This window comes from Tursiops truncatus, chromosome 2 (assembly GCF_011762595.2).
Source record: "Tursiops truncatus isolate mTurTru1 chromosome 2, mTurTru1.mat.Y, whole genome shotgun sequence".
Taxonomy (NCBI): Eukaryota; Metazoa; Chordata; class Mammalia; order Artiodactyla; family Delphinidae; genus Tursiops; species Tursiops truncatus.
Window position 1 is genome coordinate 93,285,556 of NC_047035.1, and position 15,633 is coordinate 93,301,188.

The following is a 15,633-nucleotide window of genomic DNA, read 5'->3' on the forward strand; positions in this document are numbered from 1 at the left end:
AGGCAGGAAAATGGAGGGGGTTCCCTTTCTTTTTAGGGCTGTAGACTGTGAGGGCTTCTGTTAGGAGACAGAAAAGGAAGAAGGGATGTGTAAGAGTGGTGCTTCTGAGGAGACGTCACCAAGCTCCCAGGACTTGTTTTACATCAGATTTTTTTTCCAAAATGGAAGCATCTTTATTGCATGTATTGATCATGAGTAATAATATTTATAAAATTCTAATTATTCAAAAATATAGACAGATGACAGTGGAAATCAAAATTTGCTTATGATCTCACATCCCAGAAATAACCAGTTATGGATCTTTCCACATTCCTCTCTCTCTAACTCTGTTTCTCTCTCTTTCTCTCCATCTCCATTTCTCTCTCTTCCGGTTTTGTTACAAAAATGGGATTATGCCTACTGCTTTGTACCCTGCTTTAAAAAGCCAATTCTGGGCATCTTTTCATGTCTATTCATGTGATTCCTACCTTTTCATCATCTTAATGGCTGCATAGCATTCCATTTTGTGGCTATATCATAAAGACTTCTGTTCCTTAAATTACATGATTCAAAAAGTTTTAAAGGCCACCTGGGGTTACATGGACTCAGGATGAGACACCCAGAAAAATTTCTGAAAACAGAAAGAAAACAACCACAGGCTCTGGTGTCATCTTGGAAAACAACTCCGTTGTCTACAGTTGTTCCTACTATGGTTCCTTTAGGAGCTGTTTGTTCTCATTTTTATAGCTAAACATAGTTTTGCCATAATCATTCTCAGAAACATCACTCCTTATAATATGTTATATTTTATTTTTAAATGAAAACATACTGCCTCCTCATACGAGACATTTAGTAGAACTCAGTATTACTTATGTGGCATTCCTACCAAAAGGGCATAATCTGAATTTAATGATGACAAAACATCAGACAAACCCAACTGAGGACATTCTACAAAATAACTAGCTACTCTTGCAACTTTTCTGTGAGTCTGAAATGATGTCTATAAAAAATAAAACAAAATAAATTTGAATGAAATTATAAATGTAACTCTCTCATTTTTATTACTGCCAAAAGACCTAGATATGCAGCTTGAAATGTTTACTTGCAAGTGGTTGACTCATGACTCATTAACCTTCAGAAAAATCACAAAAATTTAGCTTTCTTTGTCAGTGTTGCTGATCACTTACTATCTTTTGTGCCCAGTTCCGGTGACACACAATCAATCAGCTCACCACTCTCCCATGCTTACTCTCCTCTCTTTGAATATGTCCATCCATCCACTGACTTCCCAAACATAAAAAAGCTGTGTGTATCCAATCTATCTGTAACATTTCAGGGTCAGATCAATAATTATAGACATTTTTCTAAAACTCCATATTTCATCATCACTACAGTGATGGTATAAAATATATGTAGACTTGAATATTCCCTTCTCTCCTCTTGATTTGGAGAATGCTGCCTTTACGCCTCAACTTTGTTCCTTGTATTACATCCTCACTCTTTCCCTCCCCACTCCCATGCTTAAGAGTGTTTCCATTTGTCAGAAGTGCTCCAAGACTTTTGCAATATAGAAAGATTGGAGCAGAGAGGTTGGAGGGAAAGGGGAAGAACTTAGCTAGAAAGTTGAACTCTGGAGTAGTATGTATGGAGGAAGAGAGGGAACAAAAAAAGTATTCAAGAGACGTTGCTGGGCGTTATGAATGGGAGAGATGGAAGTAAAAGACTGGAATTCTTTTTGTTGTTAACTGATGGGACTGTTCCTTTTTTTTTTTTTTTTTTTTTGCGGTACACAGGCCTCTCACTGTTGTGGCCTCTCCCGTTGCGGAGCACAGGCTCTGGACACGCAGGCTCAGCGGCCATGGCTCATGGGCCCAGCCACTCTGCGGCATGTGGGATCTTCCTGGACCGGGGCACGAACCCCTGTCCCCTGCATCGGCAGGCGGACTCTCAACCACTGGGCCACCAGGGAAGCCCGGGACTGTGCTTTTTTATTGTAACTCCATATAGAGATTGGACATATGGATCTGGGATTTATAAGGGTTATGCTATTCCTAACCTTTCATTAGCTCCCTATTGCCTATAAGATAACTTCTAAACTCTTTAATCTTGTCATTCGAGCCCCCTACTCCATCCCTGGTCTGGCCCTTTGCAATCTTACATCCCTTGTAGGAACCCTCCTCTCCAACTAAACTGACTGACTCACTGATCCCCAACTATGCCGTGTGGTGTGCACACTCTGTGCCTTTTCTCACCATTCCCCATTTGGAGTCTGACTTACAAGTCTCTCATTTTGAAAACTGGCTCCGCTGGAAGCCCTAGGCTGAGAGGGTATCTCACACCTCTGTATCCCCATAGCACTTTCTGGCTCAGCTTGCTCTGTAGTTCTCATTCTACCATCTCTTCTTGTTAGTTACCTTTTCCTGTGCGTGACTGGCCTCCTACGGCAGAAGTGCCTCCCCCACAGTGTCTACCTCAGTGGCTGACACTAGTAGGTTACAAACCTTTCCATGATCTTAGTGGCTGCCCCATTCGACTCAGCTACTCCGCAGCCTGACTTTTGCAGCCAGAGGCTCTCTGAGCTCTCTTTCTCCCTGTCCAGAGAGCTGGATATTACTTACTGCAGCCCCTTCCATCCTTTGATTTACTTAAAAAATGTTTAACAGATATTTGAAAGCACTTTCTACCCCCTCTCCCACATGGCTATGCCTCTGGCTAGGACTTTGATCATTTTATATTTGCAGATTTCACCTTTAAGAAGGTTATCATCTTCTCTCCCCAAATATTGCGTGTGTTGACCCCTGGCAATGGGAACTCAAACACATGATCTGTCCTACAAGGCAAAGTCTGCTTGAGATCTACCTCCAGTCATGGCATCTTCAGTCCTTTTTTTATAACAATTTTTCTTTATTAAGACATTTAAGATATATTAAATAATCCGTATACGTAAAGATCATATTTTATAGCAACTTTTAAAGAAATCAATATGCCAGAATATTGTTTTATTATAAATTCTTCCTTAACATGCAGGAGTCAAAAGCTATTCCTGGCTGTTTTGTTCTCTAGGCCACTTAACTTTAAGATCTTTCTGGCTACTTATTTTTCTACACCAGAAATTTCAAGTGTTTACGTATCTTCCTCTGGCTTCCATGTTGGTCAAAGGAGAGACCTTACTCTGTCTTCCCACGTCATCCCTCCCTTTACTCCCCACCCACTTCCTCTTTACAATATTAATCTAAAGATAGTTTTGTATGGTGTGTGCCTGTGCTGAAAGCGTTACTGACCCCCTCGAGTCAGTCCCCAACAAGGGTCCCCCTGCCCCCTGTGTCACTCGTGCCAACCTAACGAGACCGCTGTCGACTCAGAAGCAAGGGAAAGCTTTATTCTTTCATCAAATAATGGAACTCTCGCCCTAGAGCAAACGCTCTCCCAAAAAGCCCTCGGCAACGGCCAACAGCAGCGCTGCTTTGTAGGTTTCTTGTCAGTGGGGAGGGGGCGGAGTTCTTCCCGGTTGCGCACAGCTGTGCAGCTCAAAGGTGCTCCAGCTTGAACTGCCAGGCTCAGCGTCTCTGCACACAGCACGCTGCCGTCGCCATCTTGAATTGAAGTGTCGTGTGCGGAGCTTCTGCACACGGCCCGCCGAGCTGAGGTGCCAGGTGCAGCATCTCTACACACGGCACACTGCTGCCGCCATCTTGAATCACAGAGTCATCTGCAGCGTCTAAGCTGACGTGCCGGCGCAGTCGTTTCGCACTAGAACTCTCGTCTGAAGTGCCCGGTGCAGTACCTCCACGTGTGATACCTTACGAGCGAGTGAAACTAAGCACAAAGGACGAAAAAAGGTTAGACTTTATTCTATTTTTCTTTCCTGGGAATTGTTAATGGGCTTTGCCAGTGACAAATGCATAACAGGGCCTCTCAACTAGGATCTTTCCAATCCTGGGACACTTTCTCAGTTTGAATTTATCCCTCTCTCCCTCCCTTCCTAACTTTTTGTGAAGAAGCCCTCCAATTCAGACAGATCCCTTACTTACTGCTCTGTGACTGAAAGTCTCTGAGTCTCCTTTTCTTCATCTGTAGGATGGGGGAGTACCACCTTACTTATATATATATAATCAAACTGCCCTAGCATTTTGGCATATAGGAGGAGTTTGAGATGTGAAGTCCTTTCCACCCTCTTTCTACCTAAACAGTACCTTAGAACAGGGGCCCTCAAACTAATTCATATAAGAAACACCTGGGGTCCTTGGGAAAAAACCCAGATTCCAGTGCCCCATCCCCAGAGTGTGTGACTCACTAGGTCTGGATGGGGCCAAGGAATCTGCCTTTTCAACAACCAGTGATTCTAACATAGGTGGTTGACAGACTACCTTCTGAGAGATCCTGCTTTAGAATCATAAGATTATATGAAGGTAGAGCTGGAAGGGCCTCTTGATTACCTCATTCAACACTCACTCCCCATTTGGGTGATAGAGACACTGAGTTTAGGTGACTCACCCAAGGTCATGTAGGGAGGCAGTGGCTGAGCTAAAGCGGGAACTTACGTTCCCAGACTCACAGTGTGAGTGGCTATGCCAGGCGGCCACCTCCTCTTTATTAGGAAACAGAGCCTTTCCTGGCTCGAGTTGAGGTTGCCCTGAGCAACTCCTTGGCAATGAATTAAGGGCTCAGACTTCTTAGTCAAAAGGTCTTATAGAAATTGTTCTCTGTAAGGAATACTCTTGTGTAGCAGCTTGTACATCCTTTCCATTGCCTTGTTGAGAGCATCTTCAGCTTAGGAAAAATTTATTCAGTTATTTCTTTGATTATAGTGGGTATCTTGCTGCCCTTTTAAATTTTGTTGTGGCATCCTTTTTTTAAAAAATTAATTATTTAAAATTTTTTGGCTGTGTTGGGTCTTTGCTGCTGTGCACGGGCTTTCTCTAGTTACAGTGAGTGGGGGCTACTCTTCGTTGTGGTGCGTGAGCTTCTCATTGTCGTGGCTTCTCTTGTTGCGGAGCACGGGCTCTAGGTGTGCAGGCTTCAGTAGTTGTGGCTCGCAGGCTCTAGAGTGCAGGCTCAGTAGTTGTAGCGCACGGGCTTAGTTGCTTCGCGGCATGTGGGATCTTCTCGGATCAGGGCTTGAACCCGTGTCCCCTGCATTGGCAGGCAGATTCTTAACCACTGTGCCACCAGGGAAGCTCCTGGCATCCTTCTTTTTTTTTTGTTTTTTTTTTTCCGGTACGCGGGCCTCTCACTGTTGTGGCCTCTCCCATTGTGGAGCACAGGCTCCGTTGCGCAGGCCCAGCGGCCATGGCTTCTGGGCCCAGCTGCTCCGCGGCATGTGGGATCCTCCTGGACCGGGGCACGAACCCGCGTCCCCTGCATGGGCAGGTGGACTCTCAACCACTGCGCCACCAGGGAAGCCCTGATCATAACTTTTATGATAATCACTTCCTTGCATATCTTCACAGTTTGATTACCCCCATCATGCATCTCTAGACAACAGAGTTTACTTTGCTCTTTAACAACACTGATCTGTCTCTTAAATCTCTTAAACTGCACCTTCCTGTCCATCCCTTTCTTCTTCTTACAGTTTATCTTTTGAAGAACCTGATCTATTTGACCCATAGAGTTTCTCACAGTTTTAGTTTTGCTGATTACCAGAGGTTTGATCAAACTCATAACTGATCGTTTTAACTGGATTGTTAGTGTTATGTGTTCTTTCATCAGGAGGCATGTAATGTCTGCTTTTCAGTCTTTTTCTCTTATATTAGCAGTCGTTGATGCTCAATGCTTTTATCCATTAATTTGTTGGAGGATGCAAGATGGTGATATTCTATAATTTCATTTTCATTTATTTATTGGAATAATATTATAAGAGGCCATTCCTCATCTACTACTCTTCAGTTGGCCACATTTTCACCTGGGTGAAAGATACATTTCCCTGCGTTCCTTGTAGCTAGGTATGACCATATGACTATGTTCTGGCCAATGAGCTATAAATGGAAATGTCCTGTGTTTAGAAAGTCTTTTTTTTAATTTTTAAAATTTTATTGGAGTTTAGTTGATTTACAATGTTGTGTTAGTTTCAGGTGTACAGCAAAGTGATTCAGTTATACATATATTCATTCTTTTTCAGATTCTTTTCCCATATAGGTTATTACAGAAAATTGAGTAGAGTTCCCTGTGCTATACAGTAGGTCCTTGTTGGTTACCTATCTTATATATAGTAGTGTGTGTATATTAATCCCAGGCTCCTAATTTATCCCTCCCCGCAACATTTCTCCTTTGGTAACCATGAGTTTGTTTTTGAAGTCTGTGAGTATGTTTCTGTTTTGTATACAAGTTCATTTGTATCATTTTTTAAAATTAGATTCCAAATATGAGTGATATTCTATGCTATTTGGCTTTCTCTGACTTACTTCACTTAGTGTGATAATCTCTAGCTTCATCCATGTTGCTACAAATGGCATTGTTTTGTTCTTTTTTTTTAGCCTAAAATGAAAGTTTATTGTCTTGGGTAGTATTAATTTCAAAGGTAAGTAGTTTTTACAAAATTGGTTCAGTGGTGCAATGATTTTAAAACCCTGAGTTACCTTCTCAGTGATTCTTTTGAGTTTTACGATCACATGGATAACTATAGTAATTCCTCTAACAATTGCAATCCAAAGCAGGAACAAGGGGAAAGGTGCAAGTCTGAAATTCTTTATGCCCATCTCTTTGTTTTTATTAAGGAGGAAAATCTTTCTCAGAAAATTCCCCTCAGGTCTCATTAGTCCTAACAGGTTATTTGCCCACCTTTAGAAACCAGGGGAGAAATGGATTGTCTAAGGGCTGACATACCCTGAAAATAGTGCCACTCATATCCCAAAAAATTGGGTTTTGGAAAAAAAAAAAAATTGTAGGTAACCAGAAGTGATTGTCACTTATATTCATTATAATCTTTTATTTTTAATATGCTTCTCCCTCCTGCCATTGATGATTCTGTCCTTAAAAGTAAATGATATATGAATATGTAAAGATGTGGTTTTATGAATAAGAGATATTGAAGCTATTTTGTCACTACAAAAAATCTGAAAATGCTGATTATTATCTAAACTTTTTGCCGAATAATGCAGACTCCTTTCTTAATTTTAGGCAAGTTTATTAGGGTTGAATTAATAATAACTTCTCTAATCTGTTTTCATCTGTAACACTCTTGTCCTCTTTCTATTGTTAAAAACAAGACAATAGGCCTCAAATGGAGTCACTTATGCTAAGCCTCATGTCACGAAACTGAGAGGAGACTTAATTACAGTTTCTGCTCTCCCAAAAATGGAATCTTAAACCAGTCCGTCAGGAATCACCTAATCAGCAGGTTAGGTAATCTGCCGTCCCCTAAAGGAAAGTGACCTTGCCATAACCATTCTGCTTTTTGCCTAGTGTAACTCCCTTGTTCCCATTCCCTTCTGCATATTAAGTCTTTTGCATTTTGTACAGCTCCTCAGAGCTCTCTGTCTGCTAGATTGGATGCTGTTCGATTCATGAATCATTGAATAAAGCTATTAAGATCTTTAAAATATGCTCACTTGAATTTTTTTAACATTATCCTTCTCTCCCTAGTATTCTGCATCCTTCTAATACTTTTATTTTAGTCTCCTTTCCAAATTTTTTTGGTCTTTTATTTGTCATTTTTCAATTTTGCCTACTTTCCTTCTTTTTTTTCCCTCTTTCCAGACTTTCACTTTCTCTTTCCTTTTTTTATTTGTTTATAATCAGTAGAAATCTACGCAAGCACATGGAAGACTGAAAGATAAAGGAGTATATGGTAACAGTAGAAGTTTGACTAACGTTTATCCCCCATTATACCCAATTAAATAAGATTTGAATGATATCAAATCTTGTGATTCAACTGAATTTTCAGAACACCTTCTCAGTATCTCTTGTAACACTTATAATTCTACCATGTGTCATGAAAATATAGCAAGTAGCATATAGTGAATTTTGAGTTATTACAAGTAATTTGTACATATTTTCTTGTCTGATGGCTACAGTGACCACATGAGAAGCTATTCAAGTAAGATCTTATGGCTTGTTCAATGATTCAGTGTATACGTGGCAGATCTCAGGTCATCCAGTTGGTTGATAGAAAAATAAGAAATATTTAAAATCAGTTTTTCTGATTCCTAGTCAGAATTCTCCAAAAGTTGCAGATAAGAGCATCAACTTCCTTCTCTCTGCACTTGTTAAATTCACCAAAATCCAGGTTCTAATTGTCATTCTTGGATATCTTTCCCTTGGACTCTGGCTTTGAGAGGGACTCTACGTAGATAGTAATTCAGGAAAGAGAGCAATACAGGGAAGCCCTTCAGTCTTCCCACTTCCCCCGTAGATGTCACACAGCTCACCCACTAACTCTTCATTCAGGAAACCTGCTGGTCTTGGAGAGTCTCCTAAAGAGGCAGAGGGCAGCTTCAGCTCATGCTGGGGCAGAAATATTTAGGCGCTCGTTCTATCGCGACAAGCCAGTGCCAGCGGGCGCCACTGTGGGGGTTCCTCCCTCTCGCTTGTTTGCGCTAGACCTCTCGTTCTTTTTTATGGCTGAGTAATATTCCATTGTATATATGTACCACATCTTCTTTATCCGTCCCTCTGTCAGTGGACACTTAGGTTGCTTCCATGTCTTGGCTATTGTAAATAGTGCTGCAATGAACTATGGGGTGCATGTGTCTTTTTGAATTATGGGTTTTTTCCAGATATATGCCCAGGAGTGGGATTGCTGGAACATATGGTAGTTCTGTTTTTAGTTTTTTAAGGAACCTCCATACTGTTTTCCACAGTGGTTGTACCAATTTACATTTCAGCCAACAGTGTAGAAGGGTTCCCTTTTCTCCACACCCTCTCTAGCATTTATTGTTTGTAGACCTTTTGATGATGGCCATTCTGACTCTTGTGTGAGGTGATATCTCATTGTAGTTTTTATTTGCATTTCTCTGATAATTAGCGATGTTGAGCATCTTTTCATGTGTTTTTTTGCCATCTGTATGTCTTCTTTGGAGAAATGTCTATTTAGATCTTCTGCCCATTTTTTTTTTTTTTTTTTTTTTTTTTTTGTGGTATGCCCTCTCACTGTTGTGGCCTCTCCCGTTGCGGAGCATAGTCTCCGGACGCACAGGCTCAGTGGCCATGGCTCACAGGCCTAGCCACTCCACGGCATGTGGGATCTTCCTGGACCGGGGCATGAACCCATGTCCCCTGCATCAGCAGGTGGACTCTCAACCACTGCGCCACCAGGGAAGCCCCAAAATATTTATTTATTTATTTTTGTGGTACACGGGCCTCTGACTGTTGTGGCCTCTCCCGTTGCGGAGCACAGGCTCTGGACGCGCAGGCTCAGCGGCCATGGTGCACGGGCCCAGCTGCTCCGTGGCATGTGGGATCTTCCCGGACCGGGGCACAAACCCACGTCCCCTGCATAGGCAGGCAGACTCTCAACCCCTGCACCACCAGGGAAGCTCTGCCCATTTTTTGATTGGGTTTGTTTTTTTTGACATAGAGCTGCATGAGCTGTTTGTATATTTTGGAAATTAATCCCCTGTCCGTTGCATCATTTGCAAATATTTTCTCCCATTCCGAGGGTTGTCTTTTTGTTTTGTTGATGGTTTCCTTTGCTGTGCAAAAGCTTTTAAGTTTAATTAGATCCCATTTGTTTATTTTTGTTTTTATTTTCATTACTCTAAGAGGTGGATCAAAAAAGATATTGCTGCAATTTATGTCAAAGAGTGTTCTGCCTATGTTTTTCTCTAAGAGTTTTATAGTGTCCCGCTTTACATTTAGGTCTTTGATCCATTTTGAGTTTATTTTTGTGTATGGTGTTAAAGAATGTTTAGAAAGTCTTTTTAAAGAGAGAGGAGGACATTGTTTTGGGTTATCTTCCTTCCGAGAAAGGCAGATATATGGGGGACTTACGGAAGATAAGGGCTAGTTCGTAAACTTTGTTTTGTAGACTCCTTTGGTGGTTCTCTGTACCAATAAGGGTCTAGAGTTGTCTATGATGATTAGCTTCTATCCTTCCTGTTAGAGAGGGGAGGGAGGGACACCTTTACAAATTTATATCCCGCTTTTAGGCAAATAGAGGGAGGACAGAAAGCTTTTCTTTTACTTGCTCCTTCTCAGTTGCCTTCAGTCATAAATCCTTATGTTCAAGTGACATATTTAGGATGACATATTCTGCTACCCTTCACCTTAATGGGTATAAAGTTTTTGTATGAGTTTGCTAGGGCTGTGGTAATAAAGAACCTGGGTGATTCACTTAAAACCACAGAAATGGGTGGCTTAAAACAACAGAAATGTATTCTCTCACAGTTCTGGAGGCTAGAAGTTTGAAATCAAGGTGTTGGCACGGCCATGCTCCCTCTGAAATCTCTAGGGGAGGGTCCTTCTTTGCCTCTTCCTAGCTTCTGGTGGTTGCTGGTAACGCTTGGCATTCCTTGGCTTGTAGCTTCATCACTTCAATCTCTGCCTCCATCATTACACAGCATTATTCCTGAATGTCTGTGTATCTCTGTCTTCTCTTTTTATAAGGACATCAGTCATACTGAAGTTGGCCCACTCTAATCAGTACAACCTCATCTTAACTAATTACATCTACAAAGACCTTATTTCTAAATAACATCATACTCACAGGAACCTGGGGTTAGGACTTCTCCCTTTTGGGGGAACACAATTCAGTCCAGAACAGTGCCTGTGCTCCTTCCCCGTGGAGAGGGTAAGTGGGCAAGTGGGCAGTTGGCTGTGTGGATTTGTAGTGATAAGGCTGTGGAGAGAGGGGAAGATGGCAAGGAACAAATAGTGCCAATGAAGTGTGAAAATGCTGAAAAAAAGATACGAAGAAAATGTAAGTGGAGAACTAGAAGGTGCGGGCTGTGGGTGAGGGAGGGCAGCAGGGCCCACAGAGCAGAGTTAAAATTGACTCCGATGCTGCTTGGGATCCTTCAGGCAGATAAGGAGCAATGATGGCAGAAGTATGAAGACTTGAGCACTCTCTGGCAGCCAGGGACTGGCCATGCCTGGTGTGGCTAGAGTGGAGGGTGTCATGAGGCCTTAGGTCTTGAGGGATTTGGGTTTTGCATTAAAATCTTTGCCTGTAACCCTAATGCAAAGGCGAGCTACTGAGGGCTTCTAGTGGGATCCATGAGATCAGATTTGATTTTTAAATAAAGGTTAGCAAGCCAGCATTGTAAGTGGACTGAAGAGGTTTTTGTGACGGTTTTGGTGAGCATGGGAAGGCACCAGCTGCACTGGCTGCCCTGCTCTCCCACACATTCAGACTCTGATACCTGACTTCCATACCCACTCTGACCCCTGTGATTTTGCCGACCATCTGGTCTGAGAGGCCATGTAAAAGTTTTGGCTTTGTTTATCCATCCCTCGTGTCTCTGTAGGCCTGTGGGATTTCCACAGCTACAGTGTGGTGTTGGGAGGGGGAAGGAGGGCGGTTTGGACGTTAACAAGGTGATGCACGTGAAAGCACTTTTTAAGCCAGAAAGCATTTTACACGAGCCTGGTGTGGGAGTCAGACAGACCTGGTGCACTTTTTTTTTTTAAACAGCTCTATTGGGATATACTTTATATACCATAAAGTTCACTGGTTTGAAGTGTATAGTTCAGTGATTTTTTTTGTATACTCACAGAGTTGTGCAAGCATTATCATGATCTAATTTTAGAACATTTTCACCATCCCCAAAAGCAACCTTGTACCTGAGTGGACATCCTGACTCCACTCTTTAATAGCTGTGTAGCTGTGGACAACTTATTTAACCTCTCTGAGCCCCTGTTTCCTCATCTTCTAGGTGGGAATAGTAACATGCAATTTCATGGGCCTATTCAAGGGATGAAGGAGATGGCAAATAACATCCTTAGCACACAGCCTGGCACAGGGTAGGCCCTCAATAAATTCGGGTTCCCTTAATTAATGTTGGCAGTTGTTTTTCTGGGATTTAACTGGACTTACCCTGAGCAGTTATTCATGAATCATTGTCCCAGCATCCATTTTTAAAAGACTGAAGTATAATTGATTTACAATATTGTGTTAGTTTTAGGTGTACAGCATAGTGATTCAGTTTTCTTTCTTTCAGATTATATTCCATTATCAGTTATTATAAGATTGTTGGGTATAATTCCCTGCGGTATACAGTAAATTGTTGTTGCTTATCTATTTTATGTATAGTAGTTTGTATCTATTAACCCATACCCCTAATTTGTCCCTCCCACCCTCCCTCTCCCCTTTGGTAACCATAAATTTGTTTTCTATGTCTGTGAATCTGTTTCTGTTTTGTATATACATTTACTTGCATTATTTTTAGATTCCAAATATGAGTGATATCATAGTATTTGTCTTTCTCTGACTTATGTTTACTAAGCATAATATTCTGTAGGTCCATCCACGTTGAAATGGCAATATTTCATTCCTTTTTTATGGCTTAGTAATATTCTATTGTGTACGTGTGTGTGTGTGTGTGTGTGTGTGTGTGTGTGTGTGTGTGTATGTATGTATATATACCACATCGTTTTTTTTTAAATTGAAGTATAGTTGATTTGCAATGTTGTGCTAATTTCTGTTGTAGAGCAAAGTGACTCATTATACACATACATACATTCTTTTTTTATATTCTTTTCCATTATGGTTTATCCCAGGAGATTGGATATAGTTCCCTGTGCTATACAGTAGGACCTTGTTGTTTATCCATTCTAAATGTAATAGTTTGCATCTACTAACCCCATACTCCCAGTCCATCCCTCTCCCTCCTCCACACCCCCTTGGCAACCACAAGTCTGATCTCTGTGTCTGAGTCTGTTTCTGTTTTGTAGACAGGTTCTTTTGTGCCATATCTTAGATTCCACATATAAGTGATATCATATGGTATTGTGTCTTTCTCTTTCTGACTTTCTTCACTTAGTATGATAATCTCTAGTTGCATCCATGTTGCTGCAAATGGCATTATTTTGTTCTTTTTTATGGCTGAGTAGTATTCCATTGTATATATGTACCACATCGTCTTTTTTTTTTTTTTTGAGGTACGCGGGCCTCTCACTGTCGCAGCCTCTCCCGTTCTCCCGTTGCGGAGCACAGGCTCTGGACGCGCAGGCCCAGCGGCCATGGTTCACGGGCCCAGCCGCTCTGCGGCATGTGGGATCCTCCCGGACCGGGGCATGAACCTGTGTCCCCTGCATCGGCAGGCGAACCCTCAACCACTGCGCCACCAGGGAAGCCCTGGGTCTTCGTTGCTGTACGTGGGCTTTCTCTAGTTGCCGCGAGCAGGGGCTACTCTTCATTGTGGTGCGCAGACTTCTCATTGAGGTGGCTTCTCTTGTTGCAGAGCATGGGCTCTAGGTGTGCAGGCTTCAGTAGTTGTGGCAGGTGGGCTCAGTAGTTGTGGCTTGCAGGCTCTAGAGCACAGGCTCAGTAGTTGTGGCACATGGGCTTAGTTGCTCCGCGGCATGTGGGATCTTCCTGGACCAGGGCTCGAACCCGTGTCCCCTGCACTGGCAGGCGGATTCTTAACCACTGCACCACCAGGGAAGCCCCATTTGTAGACTTTTTAATGATGGCCATTCTGACTGGTGTGAGGTGGTACCTCACTGTAGTTTTGATTTGCATTTCTCTAATGATTAATGATGTTGAGCATCTTTTCATGTGCTTACTGTTCATTTGTAATGTCTTCTTTGGAGAAATGTCTATTAAAGTCTTCTGCCCATTTTTCAATTGGGTTGTTTTTATGTTTATGAGCTATATGAGCTGTTGTATATTTTAGAGATTAAGCCCTTGTAGGTTGCATCATTTGCAAATATTTTCCCACGTTCCATAGGTTTTTTTTTTTTTTTTTTTTTTTATGGTTTCCTTTGCTGTGCAAAAGCTTGTAAGTTTGATTAGGTCCCATTTGTTTATTTATTTATTTTTATTTCTATTGCCTTGGAAGACTGACCTGAGAAAATATTGGTATGATTTATGTCAGAGAATGTTTTGTCTGTGTTCTCTTCTAGGAGTTTTACTACACCACATCTTCTTAATCCAGTTTTCTGAGCACTTGGGTTGTTTCCATGTCTTGGCTATTATTATAAATAATGCTATGAACACTGGGATGCATGTGTCTTTTCAAATTATTTTTTCCATATATATACCCAGGAGTAGAATTGCTGGATCATGTGGTAGTCCTATTTTTGTTTTTTAAGGAACCTCCATACTGTTTTCTGTAGTGGCTGTACCAATTTACATTCCCACCAGCAGTGTATCATGGTTTCCTTTTCTCCACACTCTCTCCAGGATTTGTTACTTTTAGACTGTTTGATGATAGTCATTCTGATAGCAATTATTTTTCTTAAGAGCTTGCAGTCCTTATACTTAACCTAACGTTTTAAAGATCCCCTGCTCTGCAACACACGAAACCACACACACACACAAATACAGAAATACACTAATACAATACAGACCAAACTGAGCAAGTTTTGAGAGATTCAGAGAATTTCTGGGATATTTTTATGCTTGTAAAGCTAATTGCTCTTTAAATATTTATCTATATCTGATGTTTCTAATTTGCATTTCTTTAACTGAAAGGGCTTAGTGCCTGAAGATGTCCAGTGGAACTGTCCACAGGGAAAATTATAGATTACACAAGGTTGTATTTAGTGTCTCTCTAAGTTAGAATTAATAACAACAATTTCTTGGGCTGCTCTCATGTGCCAGGCTTTGAATTAAATATATTTATCTGTTTCTTTATCTTTGGCTTGACCCTGAAAATTAAGTCAGTATTCATATCACAAAGTAGAAATTATAATCACCCTCCACTTTGTAGAGGAGGAAAAAGGAGGCCCAGAGAAGGTAAGTCACTTGCCCAAGGACACACAAGTAGAGGAGTCAGGATATGAACCCATTGTAGCCTCCTACAATGATGGGCTAACACATAGCTTCAGGTTAGGATCTCTCCAGATGCCTCCAGGAGTCTACTTTTAGAAGACAGGTAAATTATTCTCAGTGGCATCAATGAATAATAAGGGGGTCATTACCCCAAGTTACTTCTGTTGTGGTAGGGGCTGCCACTTTAATGGCCTAAGCAATACCCTCAATCCTGGGAAAGTAACAGAATCACCCAGGGAGCTTTAAAAATATCTAGATTTCCTGGCTCCACTACAGTCTCTTATAGCAGAATTTTTTAGGATGGATTTTAGAATCTGTATTCCTGAAAATCTTCCAAGAGATCATTTTAGATAGAGAATATAGAAACAATAAAATGAAGGAGTACAAGAAAATATAGGCATTTTAAAATTTAAATTTTACTACAAGCAAAGTTGATACACAGTGATAGTTTGGGGAACAGAGTTGTAAAACATATGGCAGGTGGTAGGTGTATTAGTTAGGACATGACTAACTGCTATACATATCAACCCATTACTCCCTATGGTTTAACACAATAGAAATGAGTTTCTCACTCATATGAAGTCCACAGTAGGTGACCTGTTTGGATGCAGCTCTCTTCCAGGGAGGGCTTCAGGAACCCAGGCTCTTTCCATTTTGTTGCAGCTCCATCGTTAATATGTGGCTTCCGAGGTTGTTGGGGAAGGACAATTAGGAGGGACACTCACAAGTGGGCAATTTTATGGGCTGGGTCTGGGAGTGGAACACACACTTCCACCATGATT

At 41.5% G+C, this 15,633-nt stretch overlaps 1 long non-coding RNA gene across 1 annotated transcript in view; it reads left to right on the plus strand.

The window, feature by feature from the left end:
• Positions 1–1,547: 1,547 nt before the first annotated feature.
• The window catches only part of LOC141278015 (uncharacterized), a 220,635-nt gene continuing 206,549 nt past the window's right edge, over positions 1,548–15,633 (plus strand). Inside the window, exon 1 of the long non-coding RNA XR_012330105.1 lies at positions 1,548–3,818. This is a non-coding gene — a long non-coding RNA (uncharacterized lncRNA). The remainder of the gene's footprint in view (positions 3,819–15,633) is intronic.